Raw genomic sequence first — 14,370 nt, forward strand, 5'->3', positions numbered from 1 at the left:
CACAAGGTACTTACTTTCACAGTGATTATCAACCTTTTCATTTCACTGGTCTTTTTTATTTGGCTTCATGTTGTACCATGATAGATTATATTTGCACCCCGAACGATATTTCCATTATTAAATCACAAATCATGTCCTTACAAGCAAAAACTAAGTTCATCTGAGCCCGGGCACCGGAAGTAAATTCTTTAGCAGGGAACACACAAACGTGCTTGAAATATGTAGCTTTCCACCCTCTCTATCTTGCAGATGCTCCTAGGCACTTATGCAGTATATGTGCGCGTTTATTACCTATAATTTCAAACATAGAATACATTTAAATTTTGAGGCACTAATGTTTAGTTACGAGACTTTGTGTGGTTTGACTTACATCATCGTGCAAAAAACACATCGTCGTGTGTAAGGCATCTCATCTCATGTAATGCACCTCATCTCGGCGTTTGATAATAATGCATCATTTATGTGCACCAACTTAGTTTTTGCATGTAAGGACATGATTGATTTAATAGTGGAAATATCGTCCAGGATGCAAATATAATCTATGGGTACAACATGAAGCTAAATTAGTTACATAATAAAAAAGACCAATGAAATGAAAAGGTTGATAATCACTGTGAAAAAAGTACCTTGTGGTGTAATATTTGTATTTACTCTTCTTGGTTTGGTATGACGTGAATTGACTATTTCTATCTGTGCATGTGTAGGCTGTATAGAACTTGCTGACTTTTTGGTCTCTTCCACGACATCACCTTCGGGCTCTTGTTGTTAGGTTTTTTTGATGGTCAACAATATCCATATCCATCACTGACACATTCTACAAAGGTGAAATATATATACAAATATGATTTAAATATAGTATATATATTTTATATTCTTTTTTCCCAGAGAATAATATCATATATTCATATGCAACATGCAAAATAAAAGGTTAAAAAGACAGAAATCTAAGAAATTTGATAGTCCTGGCAGACAGTCTAAATACCTCGGTTCTTATGCTATAATATACGCCAATATATATTAAAAAATTATAGAGCCGCGCGACAAAAACTAATCTTATAGCCGTGAACACTCTTGGTGTCACTTTCTCCTTACGGCTCACCCCTTTCCCCTACAGCTAGCTAGCCACTAGCCACTAGCCACCTGTAACACCTTCAGGTTCTGGTCCAGATAACTGAACCTAAAGCGAACAGACAAGTGCACTGTTGTGCAGTGGCAGAGAGCTGCTGGGGCGCGTGTGTGAGTGGCCCGTGTAGCCATGTGGCTTGTCCTTACTTAAGCGTCGGTGCAACTATGTGGGGGGGGGGGGGGGCTTGTCCTTACTTAAGCGTCGGTGCAACTATGTGGGGGCATGATGAGTGAAGTTGAGATCGATCGATCCCCTTCACTAAAAAAAGTTGAGATCGATCCTCGCTTTTCCTCTCGCCCTCACCTGCTCCTTCTTCTACATATCACCTCAACCCCCACTCTCAAACCCTACCGCCTCCGAGCAGTACACCACCAAGCTCCCTGTCCAGCCGCGCGTCATGGGCGCGCATCCGCACACCGTGTGAGGCACCCATCCCGGCCCAACTTCCCACCCGCACTTCCGAACCATCCCTACCGCCTAACTGCGTCATCGCGAGCCTCTCACAGACCGTTTTTTTTGCCACGAGCTCCTCAAGTATTTGAACTTCATGAAATTTTTGCATGAACATCACACATTTAAACATCTTGCCTCACAAAAAATGATTTTTTATATTTCCTTTTTCTACTTTTTTTGAGGTCCTGTTCATGCCCGGGCTCATCTGAGCCTGGGTATCAAAATGCCGCATCCGAGAAAAGCAATATAGAACCGGCAACACATGGCCACATTGTAAAACAAGTGAATACTTTTCTGGAGCATGACATGGCCAGTCTTAAATCGCTACACTTAAATATAATAATTATAACCACTTTTATTTACCTAGATGTGGTTACGTATTCTATAATATTTATTACTTTAGGTATTCCTTCCAATTAACATCAGAAATGCCACTGGTATCTATCGGTCATCAATGCGAAGAACCGAGAGATACACTACTAGACTCGCTTGGCGTTGGAATGAGCCGAAGTTTGTCCATGTTCATAGATTTTCAATTACGTTTCACATTGTTCTGTTGTTGAGATATATTCCGTAAAAAACACTCATCTAAAATATTCAAGTCCATGCTACCATTTTGTCGAGTAATCATTTCACATCATATTTCGTATTCCGTGGTAATACACAAGCATCCAACTAGTGTTTCGTAATAGTAACTCGTAAGAGTTTGTTCCATGCAAAAAAGCTCATAATATTCTGTCCATATATAGTAGCACCTCTCTTCTGTCACAATACCACGAGGTTTGCTACATTACGGAATTTTCTTCTATTTATGGACTAGGTTTACAATATTACGTGGGCGGATTAGGGGCGGATTAGTGTAAATTTAGTAGCTTGTTAGAGGTTTTGAAAATGGCACCTTGGATTTATTTAAGCTCAATTTTTCTCTAGTTATTCTCATCCCTAAGGCTGCGTTCGGTTGGCATGGATTTGAAGGGGTTTAGCAGGGATTGAAACCAATACAAGTCAAATCCCCCCCAAATCCCCTCCAACCCCCTGAGACAGGGTGTAACCGAACAAAGCATAAGGAGAATTATGCCAAAGATATGAAAAAAGTTTAGCAATTGTGTCGTGAAGACTTTGACCCAAACCATGGCTAACATGTTCTCTCCCATTAGCATAGACTTATCTCTCCTACTCAATCTGCCTTTTATTAGGGATAGATTTATCTTGGAGAGTGTTGTCATGGCCCATGAGGTTAAACATGCGATAAATAATAGGACTAGTTCCAAGGAGCTTATTTTAAAACATGATTAAAAGAAAGCCTATGACAACGTGAAATGGGTTTTCCTTTTAGGAAATGCTTTCTTGTAGAAGTTTTGGTGAGGAGTTGATTGGTTTGATACTGATGAACGTATTTTAGTGTGGGCAAAGGTCTCAAATAGGGTAACCTACTTTCTCCTATCACGTTTAACCTTGCGGGTGACTGATTTCTGTTCTAAAATGTTGTACAAAGCTACCAGCCATGGTTTAGTTTTGGGGCTTTTACCCAATGTCATTCCTGGTGGTGTGTAGTTTGCAGTATGTTGATGACACTTTGCTATTTACTGATAATTCCTTTGACAAGGCTAGAAATTTTAAATGGATCTTTCTCTAGATTTAGGAGTTTATCTGGTATGAAAAATAAGTTTCATAAGAGTGCCTTTTGACTATCCATCCTAGTGGGGTGCCCAAATCTTGTGTTTTGGAGTGCCTTTGAACTTTTATAAACTAAGGAGAGGTGACTTACACCCTATCATTTTTAGGATCATTAAGATCATTTGATCATTTCAGGTTGGATGGGTAAGACTTTGTCTTTTAGGGGTAACTTATTTTATTACGTTTCTGTATTACTAGCAATCTTGCTTATCTAATGTATATGATTAAATCTCTCAAATGGGTAATTAATGTCATTAACTCTCAAATGGCACACTTCTTCTGGGGAATATGGGTGATTCTCACAAGTACCATTTGGCCTGTGGGGTTTTGGTTTCTCGGAAGAAGAAATTTGGAGGTCTAGGTGTCTCTAATCTAGGGATTTTGACATGGCTTTACTTGCCTCTCGGGTAAGAGATACTTTGAGAGTGGGGATAAATATTGGAAAAGGATTTTGGATTTTAGATATAATACTACTAGCCCTACCTTTTTGTTGTCTAAACCTTGGAAATGGTTCTCCTCTTTGGAAGAGTGTTATTTGGGTTGTCAATGCTTCCAAGACCTTTTACAGATATAATATGGGTGACGGGCAAAACATTAGTTCTAGCATGATCTTTGGGTTAGGGATTATTCCCCTAACACCAAATTTTTGGGACATGTTTATCATTTGCAACCTTATACTTTGTCCCAGGTTTGGGTGGGGTCAATATGAAGCTTACTTTGGGTAGGTGTGTGAATAAGTGGGCGTATCCTTACTGTGTCAATTGGTTGATTTTGTTAGTTATGTTTCATTGTATCTCTACTTCTAATGAAGCAGTTGGTGAATAGTCCGCGCGGTTTATTTTCGCTGCTTTATTTTCGTCATTCCTCACCACCATTTTTTTTCGTCATCATCCCATCTCTGCCAAAAAAAACCTTCGCGAAAAAAACCCTTGAGCCCCGAGCAGATCGATCTCCCCCGCCGACCAGACCTTCTCACGCCCGATCGCACGCCCGATCCACCACTGCTCCCCCTCCCCGGCCGATCCAACCCGACCGCCGCCGCCCTCTCCCCGCACCCGTACCCAAGGAATCAGCCGGCGGCCAGATCCGCCCCTCCACTCACCCAACTCTCCCTCCGCCGCCGTGGACCTCGCAGGGAAGACGCGGACGAGATCCCAAGCCGCTGCTCCTCCTCTCCCGGGATGCAGCCGCCGCCGCCGAACCAGGGAGACGCCGGCGACCGTCGCCGCCGTCGTGGATCACCATGACGCCGCCGCCTGCACCGCCACCGCCGTGGCGTCGCGGCTGGTGTTGGCGAATCCATTGCCAGCGGCGGGGGCTTCCGGCGAGGAGGCGAGCGAGCTTGGGGAGCTCCGGCGGGGGCTTGTCGCCGGTGAAGCGAGGCCAAGGCGGCGGCGCGCGGGCGCGAGGAGGCGGGGTCGAGGAGGCGCAGGAGGACGCCGACCGGTGGGGCTCCGGCGGGGGCTTGGCGAGGGCGGCGGCGGCCGGCGTGCTCGCTTGGGAGGATGGAGGCTGCCTCACCGGGGCTCGGGCGCGGCAGCACGGCGTCGAGCCGTTGCCGATGGCGCCGGGGCCGGGGCGGTGGTTTGACGGGCGACGAGGAGGAGGTGCTGTCCTGGAGCCAGCGACGGCGGCTGCAGCTTGACGATGCCGGCGTCAACAGCTTGCTTCAGGGGCTGCAGGCCGTGAACGGCGTTGTGCTTGCGCGCGAGACCCGTGTCTGTTTTGGAAAGAATCAATCCGGTGAAGAAGAAGGCCAATGCAACTGCTCTCTAGCTAGGCACTGGAGTATCTGCACCCCCAATGGAATGCTACGAATTGCTGCTGGTACTGAACATTGACAGGTAAAACTTAGCATATCCAGAAGGGAAATACATCATTATAATCTACTTCCATAGATGCATCTAGATCATAGCATCTGAACTTGAGGATAGAGACAAAAATTCAAACAGAAAGCAAGCTACGCTCCATATTGTGTTCTTTATATCCCATATCGAATAACAGGTTCTCTGTCGTTTGGATCCAGACTTGGTAGTTTGAAATTATTCTCTGTCGTAAATTGCATATCCTAAACAATAATTTATGACTTTTCGTTTTCGTTCTTCAGCGCTACTTTCACTCTGTTTCATGGTAATGATGTGTTGTATATGTTGTAGTGAATGGAGGAATCTAGCAATGATCTTTTGGTCTCATGGAGCTAGCAATTGATAGGTATGTATGGGGAATTCAAAAAGCAAGGCAACTCAAGATACAAAGGCAGCAGATGTACCTAGGCTATCAGATTTAGCTGTACATGGCTAACATCATGCCCTTCTCACAATGTGTGTACATGATGTGTTGCAGGCCATATGGATGGGGCAAATGTCGATGAATACAACACAGAGAATATACCCTTAGCTGACAATCTTGACCATAGTTACTCAATGGGTCCAGGTATAATTCTGTCTAAATATCGTCAAACATACTTTTTGCATAAATCATATGTTTTGTATGTGATCAATCATACCTGGCAGACGACAAGGGGGGCAACAACACATCAGATTGGTCTAGTGATGCTTCTTTGCCGGCCCCTAGTAATCTCACACTGGTTTATGCCACAGATGTACCACAAAGTTCAAATGGTATTGCACGATCGGTCTTTCATATGAAATAATTTGTGCTTACAGGAGCCGGCATAAACCAGTGTGAGATTACCATTTGAGCTTCTGCATGTGGCCCATTAATGTGGTCAAAGCAAGTTCTGTGGTCAGTACTCAATTTGGTCAGTGAGCTAAATGTCAACTTGGTCAGTACTCTATTTGGTCAAAGCAAGGTCTAACAAATATTTAGCCGCAGGTTTCTTATACTACTTTGAATTTAAACCAAGACAATTTGGTCCATTGTTAGGAAAAGTTAAGGATTGTGAGCGAGAAAGTGGAGAGAAAAAAGGTACTTATCAGCGGCAGGGGCGCGAGTAGGATGCCCTTTCCCAGGGAACTAAAATAGGATTTGTCTTTACAACGGTGTTGTCGTAGTGTTCTCATTCTGAAGGCGCCGACAGACCATGATACTTGAAGATATGGACGTGCCAAATCTGCGCCGACCTCCTCTACGTGATATCTCTAATGTTGATCATCATTCCAAATGTCTCCAGTGCCAGGTAAATGCACATGATTGCTTATGGTTTATCGCATTGGGTCATATAGTTTACCTGTTTTTGCATTGAAATTGACTACAAAATTAGTGAGCTCGGAGAACTTAACCCTGTTTGGATCCGTTGGGAATGGGTAAATCTTGCTAAGCAACTACGAGAGCGCAACAGAACTAAGCTGATGGGGATGCGAGAAACTACCAAAGACGACACCTGGTCGACAAAGATGGATGCGAGGTGGGTTACTAATATGTTTTTATAGCTAAGTTTGTTTCTGAATAGTGTATTCTACTTCACTTATTTTTTAATCTGTCTCCCAAAATGTTTATAATGTTATCCTTGTTGTTTAGCATCTGTCAGTGGTAGAAGAGATGAATCACAAAAGTAAAGCTTACAGTCAAAAATATGTGAAGCTCGGGAGGGCATGGTGCTCAAATACGTGTACCTCGAAACTTAATTTTGTTCGCCTGCATCAATTATCCAGTTCTGGTCTAACTTCATTTTGCAAGGTCAGTGTGAGCAATATTTGCATTCCACACTATATCATGACCTTTTCTCCATTTTATGGGTGCCTGCAAAACTAATTGAATTAAACAGGGCCACTGAACTTACAGTAACAAGAATGTCCAGCTACACAATAGAGCAAGCAAAATTCAAACATTTTCTTGTGGCCAGATTAAATCTAAATGTACATGCACAAGACATCTTGACCACAAAATGTATAATCACTAAATTAGGCGGTTCAGCTTGAAGATATATGTTCATATGGTGAGTGTAGGACCCAACTCCAGCAACTTTTTAGCTCAGAGAGTAAACGCCTTAGAATTTAACAGGAAAAATCTACATACAACTCCCTCTATAACAAAATATAATACATTTTTGTATTTCCGACAGCTCCCAAATCTCTGTAAAAGTACAATTCTGCCCTCACCATTGTTCTGCTCCCAGATCTATTTGAATTTTAACCTCGCCGTCGTCAGCACCTCGTGCCTCGCCCAGCAACTCGCGCCTCACTATTTCCCAGGCACTGCTTGCCGCACCGCACCCAGGCACTCCTCCTTGACCAAGCGCCCAGGTGGAGGCCACCGCTGCTGGCGCTCGTCCTAGCCGCGCTGGCCTAGGCACTCCTCGCCGCCTAGAGGCGCTGCTTGCCCAGGCACTCCTCGCCTAGCAGCATCTTCTCATCTGCAAACTGATTCAAATTGATTTCAGAGGAGCCGCATAGGAGGCGGATCAAGCGGAGCAGAGACAGTTACTGTACCAAACTGATTCAAACTGTGCAGTTACTGTAAATTCACAACAATTACAGTTATTGTACAGCTAACAAACTGTGCTCCAGTTACTTGTACTGGAGGAGTAACAAACTGTACAAACAAAAACAGAAACAAAAACTATACAAACTGATCTGGACAGAAGCAGTACTAAGAACAGAATATTTGCACTAAACTGAAATTAACCTAACATTTGCAGATGCAGAAGCAGTACTCCTAAACATGCATGGCTCATCTACTCCAGATACAAGTCCTACAAGCTTTAAGTGTTGATCGTACAAGCCTGCTCCTAAACTTTCAGAGTACAAGCCCTAGACAATTATTTATGCACATTTCAGAGTTGACAACATGCATCATCTTCTCCTAAATAATTTTTGCATCATCTAAATACTCTAACTACTGCATCATCTATGTACTCTTAACTATTGCATCATCAACAATATTCAGTAAATACTCTAACTGAACTAGGCGATTCAAGCACATGCATCACTACACTGGAGTACTCTGCACATGCATCTCTACATTGGAGTACTCCTAGCACAAGCGTCAAGGAATCATCTACTCCATCTGCAATACTCCTAAAATGAAAAATAAAATAAACTGCTAAGCATTACTCCTTCTGAAAATCATATGAAAATAATAATATGCTAAACTAAAAAGAATCATTTGCTAAACTGAACTATGTCTTCAGTTATGTTCATTTTAGCAGCAGTACTACAACATCTACTCTAGCAACAATAAAGGATGAGTAAATGTTGGAATTTCCAACCATGTACACTATGCAACAGTACAATTCATAAAGATTAGTGCTACTCCTTTCAGTTACAAAGACCATCCCTACTATATTGCAAAAACTAGACTGAGGAGACGCAGTACTGTAAGTGTCGGATAAGCAACATGAAAATCAATGTTGGAGTAATTGTCTTACACCTAATCAGTGCAGACGTAGCAACCGCATCTTCACGAGCTGCCTCGTCGTCCATATCCCACGGTTCTTCCCTTCGCAACATACATCCTACTCCCATCTGCATCCCATCAAGAATCACAACCATATCCCATCTGCATCCATATCCCATCCTCACAAGAATCACAACATACTATACTCCTAATCAAGAATCTACCCACGCAGACAGTACGAGAAAGATGCACACCTCGTGGGTCTTGCCGTCGAGCGTAGAGCATGGTAGTCGATTGGGACGGGTGTGGGATCGCTCTCAGGTGCCGTCGAGATGGAGGGGGGCTCCATCGAAGAGAGCCTGTCGGGGACGGCAGCGTCCAGTACGGGCGCTCCTCCTTGCAGGTCGAGGGCGATGAGGAGCGCCGGCGTTCATTGCAGCCGTTGTCGAGTAGGAGAAGTCCGCCCTGCCCGCGCTCCGCCTGCTCCTCCTCAACCTCGGTAAATAAATCTTTGGAGCAGGTGACGCGTGCGAGAGGGAGAGAAGGTGGCGACGCGCGTCCGTCGGAGGGAGGCGGCGACGCGGGCGAGAGGGAGGCGGTTCGTCGGACTAGAGCTAGGGATTTGGTGGAGGGGAATGAGAGAGTGGTGCGGAGAGAGTGAGGGGAACGAGAGCGTTGTGCGGCGTCCGGCGTTGTGCTATATTGGAAAGTAAAGAAAAATCGTTACGTGACAGAAAACTCCCAAAAAAGTGTGTTATGTAGTAGTATTTTTCAGCGATATATTTTGTTAGAGCATCTACAACCGAACTTGGCAAATCCGGTCCCTTAAACGCCCGCGGACGCGCCCGGGTGCGTCCGTGGGCAGTGACCGGGCACTCCTAAAAAAATACAATCCACATCCGGACACCTCAATTAGCATATCTCAAATCCATACAAACTCATGCAACTACGTCGACGCATACGCATCGTTCGGCTACTCCGTCACACTACACTAAACATGCTATCGGACTACCAAAATTTGGCATGTTTGGCTATGGTGGAGTTCATCCACGACTGCCCTTGTCCTTCCCGACGCCCTTGTCGTCCTTCTCGTAGAAGTACCGGTCAAAGACGCAGTACGGATCAACCGGATCTACTTGTCGCCGGAGCTGTCCTCGCAGTCGCTTTCCTCCTTCTCCTCCTTCTGTGGCAGTCTGTTCATGGCACGGACCGCCCGATTCTGCTCTAGGGCGAGGGCGCGCATGGTCCTCCGCTGCCATTTCTTACAAATGTGGGAATGGATGGCTTCCTCCTCTTCGGCCGCCCTCGTCGTTGCATCAGCCGCCTCCGCCGCCGCCATTTCCGCCGCTATACCAGCCTTGGCGGCCCTTATCCTCTCCTTCCCACAGCGTGCTGCCCGTTCCCGGTGAGACTCGTAGTCTGCCCGACTGGTGATGGGGAAGGAGAGGTGTTTCGGCTGCCGGGACCGCGAGGATCCAGCACCAGAGGACCTGAGCGCCCGGTGAGCAGACGCTATGGCTTCGCGGCGGACGGATCCGTCTGTCGGTCGGGTGTTGTCCTCCCAGGGGCGGCTGAGTGTGCGGACTGCCATTGCCTCCTCCAACCCACACGGGATGACACCCCAGTCGATGGATCCAGACTGGTCGAAGTCCGATCCGCTGTTTGCCATGGCGGAGAAGGTCGAAATCCGCTGGAGGTGAGCTCAGGTGGCGGAGGGAAGGGGAGACGAGTGGAGTGATGTGGCTAGGGTTTGCTCCGGCGAGCGGATGGGGATGAATGTAAGTGGGGTCTGGTGGGCCAGTATGGGCCGGGTCCGACGTGGCGGGCGTGCCGGGGCGCCCCCATATCTGCCCCATATTTAGCTGGATATGGGGGTGCCGGTTAGCCCGGGCGTTTCAGGTCCGTTTGAGAGGCCCGTCAGTGTCAAAAAATTATGATCGGTCAGTGACCGGGCGGCCAGCCCGGGCATATGAGGGGTGACCCGTTTTTTTAGAAAAATCGGTTGTTTTTTTATATGAACGAAAATCAACTATTTGCTCATAGAGAAATGTAACATATTTTTATAGTGAACAATATCACATACCTTAAATAATAAATTCCCGAGAAGGGAAATCAACTATTTTCTCCTAGAACAATATCATGAACAAGTGATTTATAAGTTAGCCTAAATTTATTAAAATCAGGATGCAACTTATAAATCATTAAACGTTTTATGATATTTTTTATGCGGTTGTAACTTTTGACCAATAGAGCCACATTAAACTTTATTGTCCTTCTGGCACAACTATTTACATCTCACACATAATGCTTACTTCTTAAATGTCGTAGTTTAATTGGAAGAGGGAAGGGAGGGAGGGAGAGAGAGAATGTTGCATTGCAGCGAGAGAGGCAAAGGGAGGGAGAAGTTAAACAATGTGAGATGTAAATCAAGTGCATGGTTAAAGTCTGGGTGGAGATGGAAGGTGTGATTGCGAGCTAGATGCACCATTGAAAAATGTGGTGAGCCTGGGCTCGGGAGGAAGAGAGGCAAAGATAATGGGTGGAGGAAGAAAAGGAAAAGAGTAATTTAACGGTAAAAAAGACAACATTCGCTGATGTACATGAGGAAACTAAAGGTACTCCACTTGTTCTAAATTAATGTTTTCTTTCTCACGAATCAATGTGGAACTGTGTACTGACATTCCTCCTTATCTGGAATCTCCATTTGCACCATCTAGAAGAAAATTTAAGGAAGAGACTAAAAGGCACATACATGAGTAGCCTCATTCTTGTCTTAGAAAGTTGGTTCTTATATGTCTTAGAAAGTTGGTTCTTATATATATGTCTTGGATTAAAAAGAGCATGAGAACTTGCCAAGCCATCTGAAAATGCCATCATAGCCAAAACTTTTTTTAGGTTGCTGACAACATTGAGCTGGACTTGCTTTTTTTGCTACTATTGCTGAAGACAAACTCCAAAAAAGGGAGTGAAAGCAGAAAGAAGAGAGGTTGCACAAGATGAGTAATGATGGGTAGCGATAGAGGCTGAAGCTGTGATGATGATGCGGATATGACCATTAGTATGTTTCCCATCAAGGAAACCTACAATTTCTATTATGATACAAATTTTCTATTATGAGGTGTGTTTCTCATAAAGAATGTGATTTCTGCATGATAGTTTTCTAAAAACGTGAAGGTTTTATGCAAAGACTGACATTTTAGAAGGATGTAGTAAAATATAAACCTTGGTAGGTACTCCTGAAGTTGAAGCTGCTCAAGCAATAGTAATTTTTTCCGAGCACTGAACTATTGTTTCTGGTTTTGCTTATTGTTATTCCTCGTAGGATGTTCAAGAGGAACACCCTTTAAATTTTGTACTTGTCATAGCTTCAGGTCCACTTGTGAGCCCTTATGCAATTTTGCTTAAGTTAGATTAGGATGGGTTCCTTTGACCTTATGGTCATGTATATAACAACGAGGACCTATTACGTATCCTTTTTCCCCTCAGAAATCTTTAGGTACAATTGCATGGTTACGTGCTTCGAATTAAAAGCGTGTATGGCAGGTGGTGGAAGGAAAGATTGCAAGTCAGATGCACCACTGGTATACAGTAGACACAAATTCGTGTTAAACCGTTGAAATGTTTATGACCCGTTCCAATGCACGGGCAGTCAACTAATTCGGTACGCCATCATCTCTCGAGGTAGTGATAGCCGTCTCATTTTTTAAATCAGATGTACAATATGCCATCATCTTTTGGAGTATGTGGGAAAGTTTAGAAGAGATGCAAGAAATGGTGCAGTGAGATGACACACCTTGTAAGTGACGGCAATGCTACATGCTGCTTTGTCTTTTTTTATTTAATATATTTTTATATGTTCACTTTTGTAGGTCAGAGATAATAAAAATTGATTGCTTTGGATGATGCTTTGAAAATGTCGATCGAGAAAGTCACAGATGTAACTATGAGCTACTGGACTCAAAAGTCATCCAGTTTTACACGATGAGATGCATACAAATAATTATTCTTCCTTGTATATATGTTGCACATGATAATACTTCTTTTGTGGGGTGTGAGAGAGATGGAGATAGATTACGTTGATGTTCAAAAAGAATCCTTCGACAAGGGCCGGCTCAATTTCATTGGAAGGAGCCAAAACTACACCAAGGTTTATACAACAACATAATCTATCTCCATTGCTAAAAACCTAAAAAGCCCGTGGCAACGCACGAGCATATTACTGGAGGTCAACACGAGATCAGAAATTTTGCGAGAAGGAAACTATCCAGACGTTGGCAATATTTTTTGATAACTGGCGTGGGATGGACAACGACATCTCATCGTCCAACATGGTACGTAAAATATTTTGTCTATTGTTATCATGGTTTGTTGTTGTTTCTAATAGCTCCAATTGTAGTTTTATCTTCCCTATACATCCATCGGCCGATACAACTTATACGTCATCGACAAAGAGGCATGTCGTCTATATATTATGGACCCTGTTCAAACATCACAATCGTCACAGGATAAAAATTTGAGGCATGCACTGAAATTAAAATGTTTTGCAAGGGATTTTAAAGAAACACTCGAAATAAAGTTGTCTGGTTGGAATTCCGATATATCTAATTGGCAACGTTTATTTCCGTTTGGTATTCGAACGAGTATAGACGGGTAATGAATTCATAATAAAAACATTTATCTTTGTTATCATTTTTCATATTATTGATTTAAAAAATTGCAGGAATGTGTCTGGCTATTTTGTTTTTTATTTTATGCTCTGGTGGAACGGTGAAGAATTAGGGAAGCCGGTTTGCGCGGTGAGTATTGTCCGTTACATGTTTTAATACCTTCGGTGTGAAATTTTCATACTAACTACATATATTGTTCGCGCAGGATGGGTATGAGTTGAGAAAGCAATTTTTATTATACTTGCTAAAACATCGTGGGAATGAAGCTAAAGGCAACTTTCCTGATATTGTCAAAGAATTTCTGAAATGCATCATCTAGATATTGATAGTTTTGTAATAGATGTTTAATTGGAACATCGCTCAGTTTGTTATATAGACATCTCATTAATCTTTCTTTTTTGTATCAATTTACATTGTAAAAATGAACTTCAATTATCAATAATTGTGTTTGTGTTATATTGTTTGTACATGTGAAATTTAACATGTAACTCTTTTAAACTATTTCAAGAGCCCGTGGCAACGCACGGGCACTCTACTAGTATGAGGGTAATGATTCTCCTATTTTGATGCTATAATTTTCTAGGTAATACACTGTCAAATTGTTTGTGAGACCATTAATTTCGGTGGCTTAATTTCACCTTTGAGTGATTGGTTTTGGAAAATCCTATGTCCACAGTGAATTCATGTGTTCCTTTGGCTATTAGTTAATAACAGGATACAAACCAAAGATAATATATCAAAATAAATACATGTAGATGATCCCACCTATTGTTTTGTAATGAAGTGGAAATTATCCAACATATTTTCTTTAAAATTTTAGTGGCAAAAAATGGACTTTTATATATAATTTCTTTGGAATTGATGCTCCTCTGTATTTTTGAGCTTGTCTCTTTTTAGCGTGAGCATAAAACAAGAGCTATTCTAAACATGGTATGTATATACTACATAAGAGTGTAAGTCCATCGGCAGAAGCGCTTCAGATCTTGTCAAGGAGACATTTTCGCTTGGGGAATTAATCGGACTATTGCAAGCAGTTTTATTTTTAGTAGTTTCCCTGATCAAACTAGAGGTTACCAAGGAACAAAGATCTATTAGATCGTGTCCTGACACCGTGATGCCTTTTAACCCACTTTAGTACAGGGGCATACT

At 43.2% G+C, this 14,370-nt stretch overlaps 2 long non-coding RNA genes across 4 annotated transcripts; both read left to right on the forward strand.

Annotated features, from left to right (window-relative positions):
- The first annotated feature begins 4,181 nt into the window (after positions 1-4,181).
- On the forward strand, positions 4,182-6,414 carry LOC123112846 (uncharacterized). Of its 2 annotated transcripts, none has more exons than XR_006455736.1 (6): positions 4,182-5,100; positions 5,413-5,467; positions 5,600-5,689; positions 5,770-6,001; positions 6,092-6,184; positions 6,271-6,414. It is a non-coding gene; the product is annotated as an uncharacterized lncRNA (long non-coding RNA). The 2 variants fall into 2 exon arrangements; XR_006455735.1 differs by having other exon boundaries at positions 4,183-5,100; positions 5,770-6,017.
- Positions 6,415-6,499: 85 nt separating this feature from the next.
- LOC123112847 (uncharacterized) lies at positions 6,500-12,887 on the forward strand. 2 transcript variants are annotated; one of them, XR_006455737.1, is made up of 4 exons: positions 6,512-6,623; positions 6,737-6,895; positions 10,883-12,350; positions 12,424-12,887. It is a non-coding gene; the product is annotated as an uncharacterized lncRNA (long non-coding RNA). The 2 variants fall into 2 exon arrangements; XR_006455738.1 differs by lacking the exon at positions 6,737-6,895 and having other exon boundaries at positions 6,500-6,623; positions 12,424-12,883.
- The last annotated feature ends 1,483 nt before the right edge of the window (positions 12,888-14,370 follow it).

The sequence above is a fragment of the Triticum aestivum genome, chromosome 5B, assembly GCF_018294505.1.
Source record: "Triticum aestivum cultivar Chinese Spring chromosome 5B, IWGSC CS RefSeq v2.1, whole genome shotgun sequence".
Lineage (NCBI taxonomy): Eukaryota > Viridiplantae > Streptophyta > Magnoliopsida > Poales > Poaceae > Triticum > Triticum aestivum.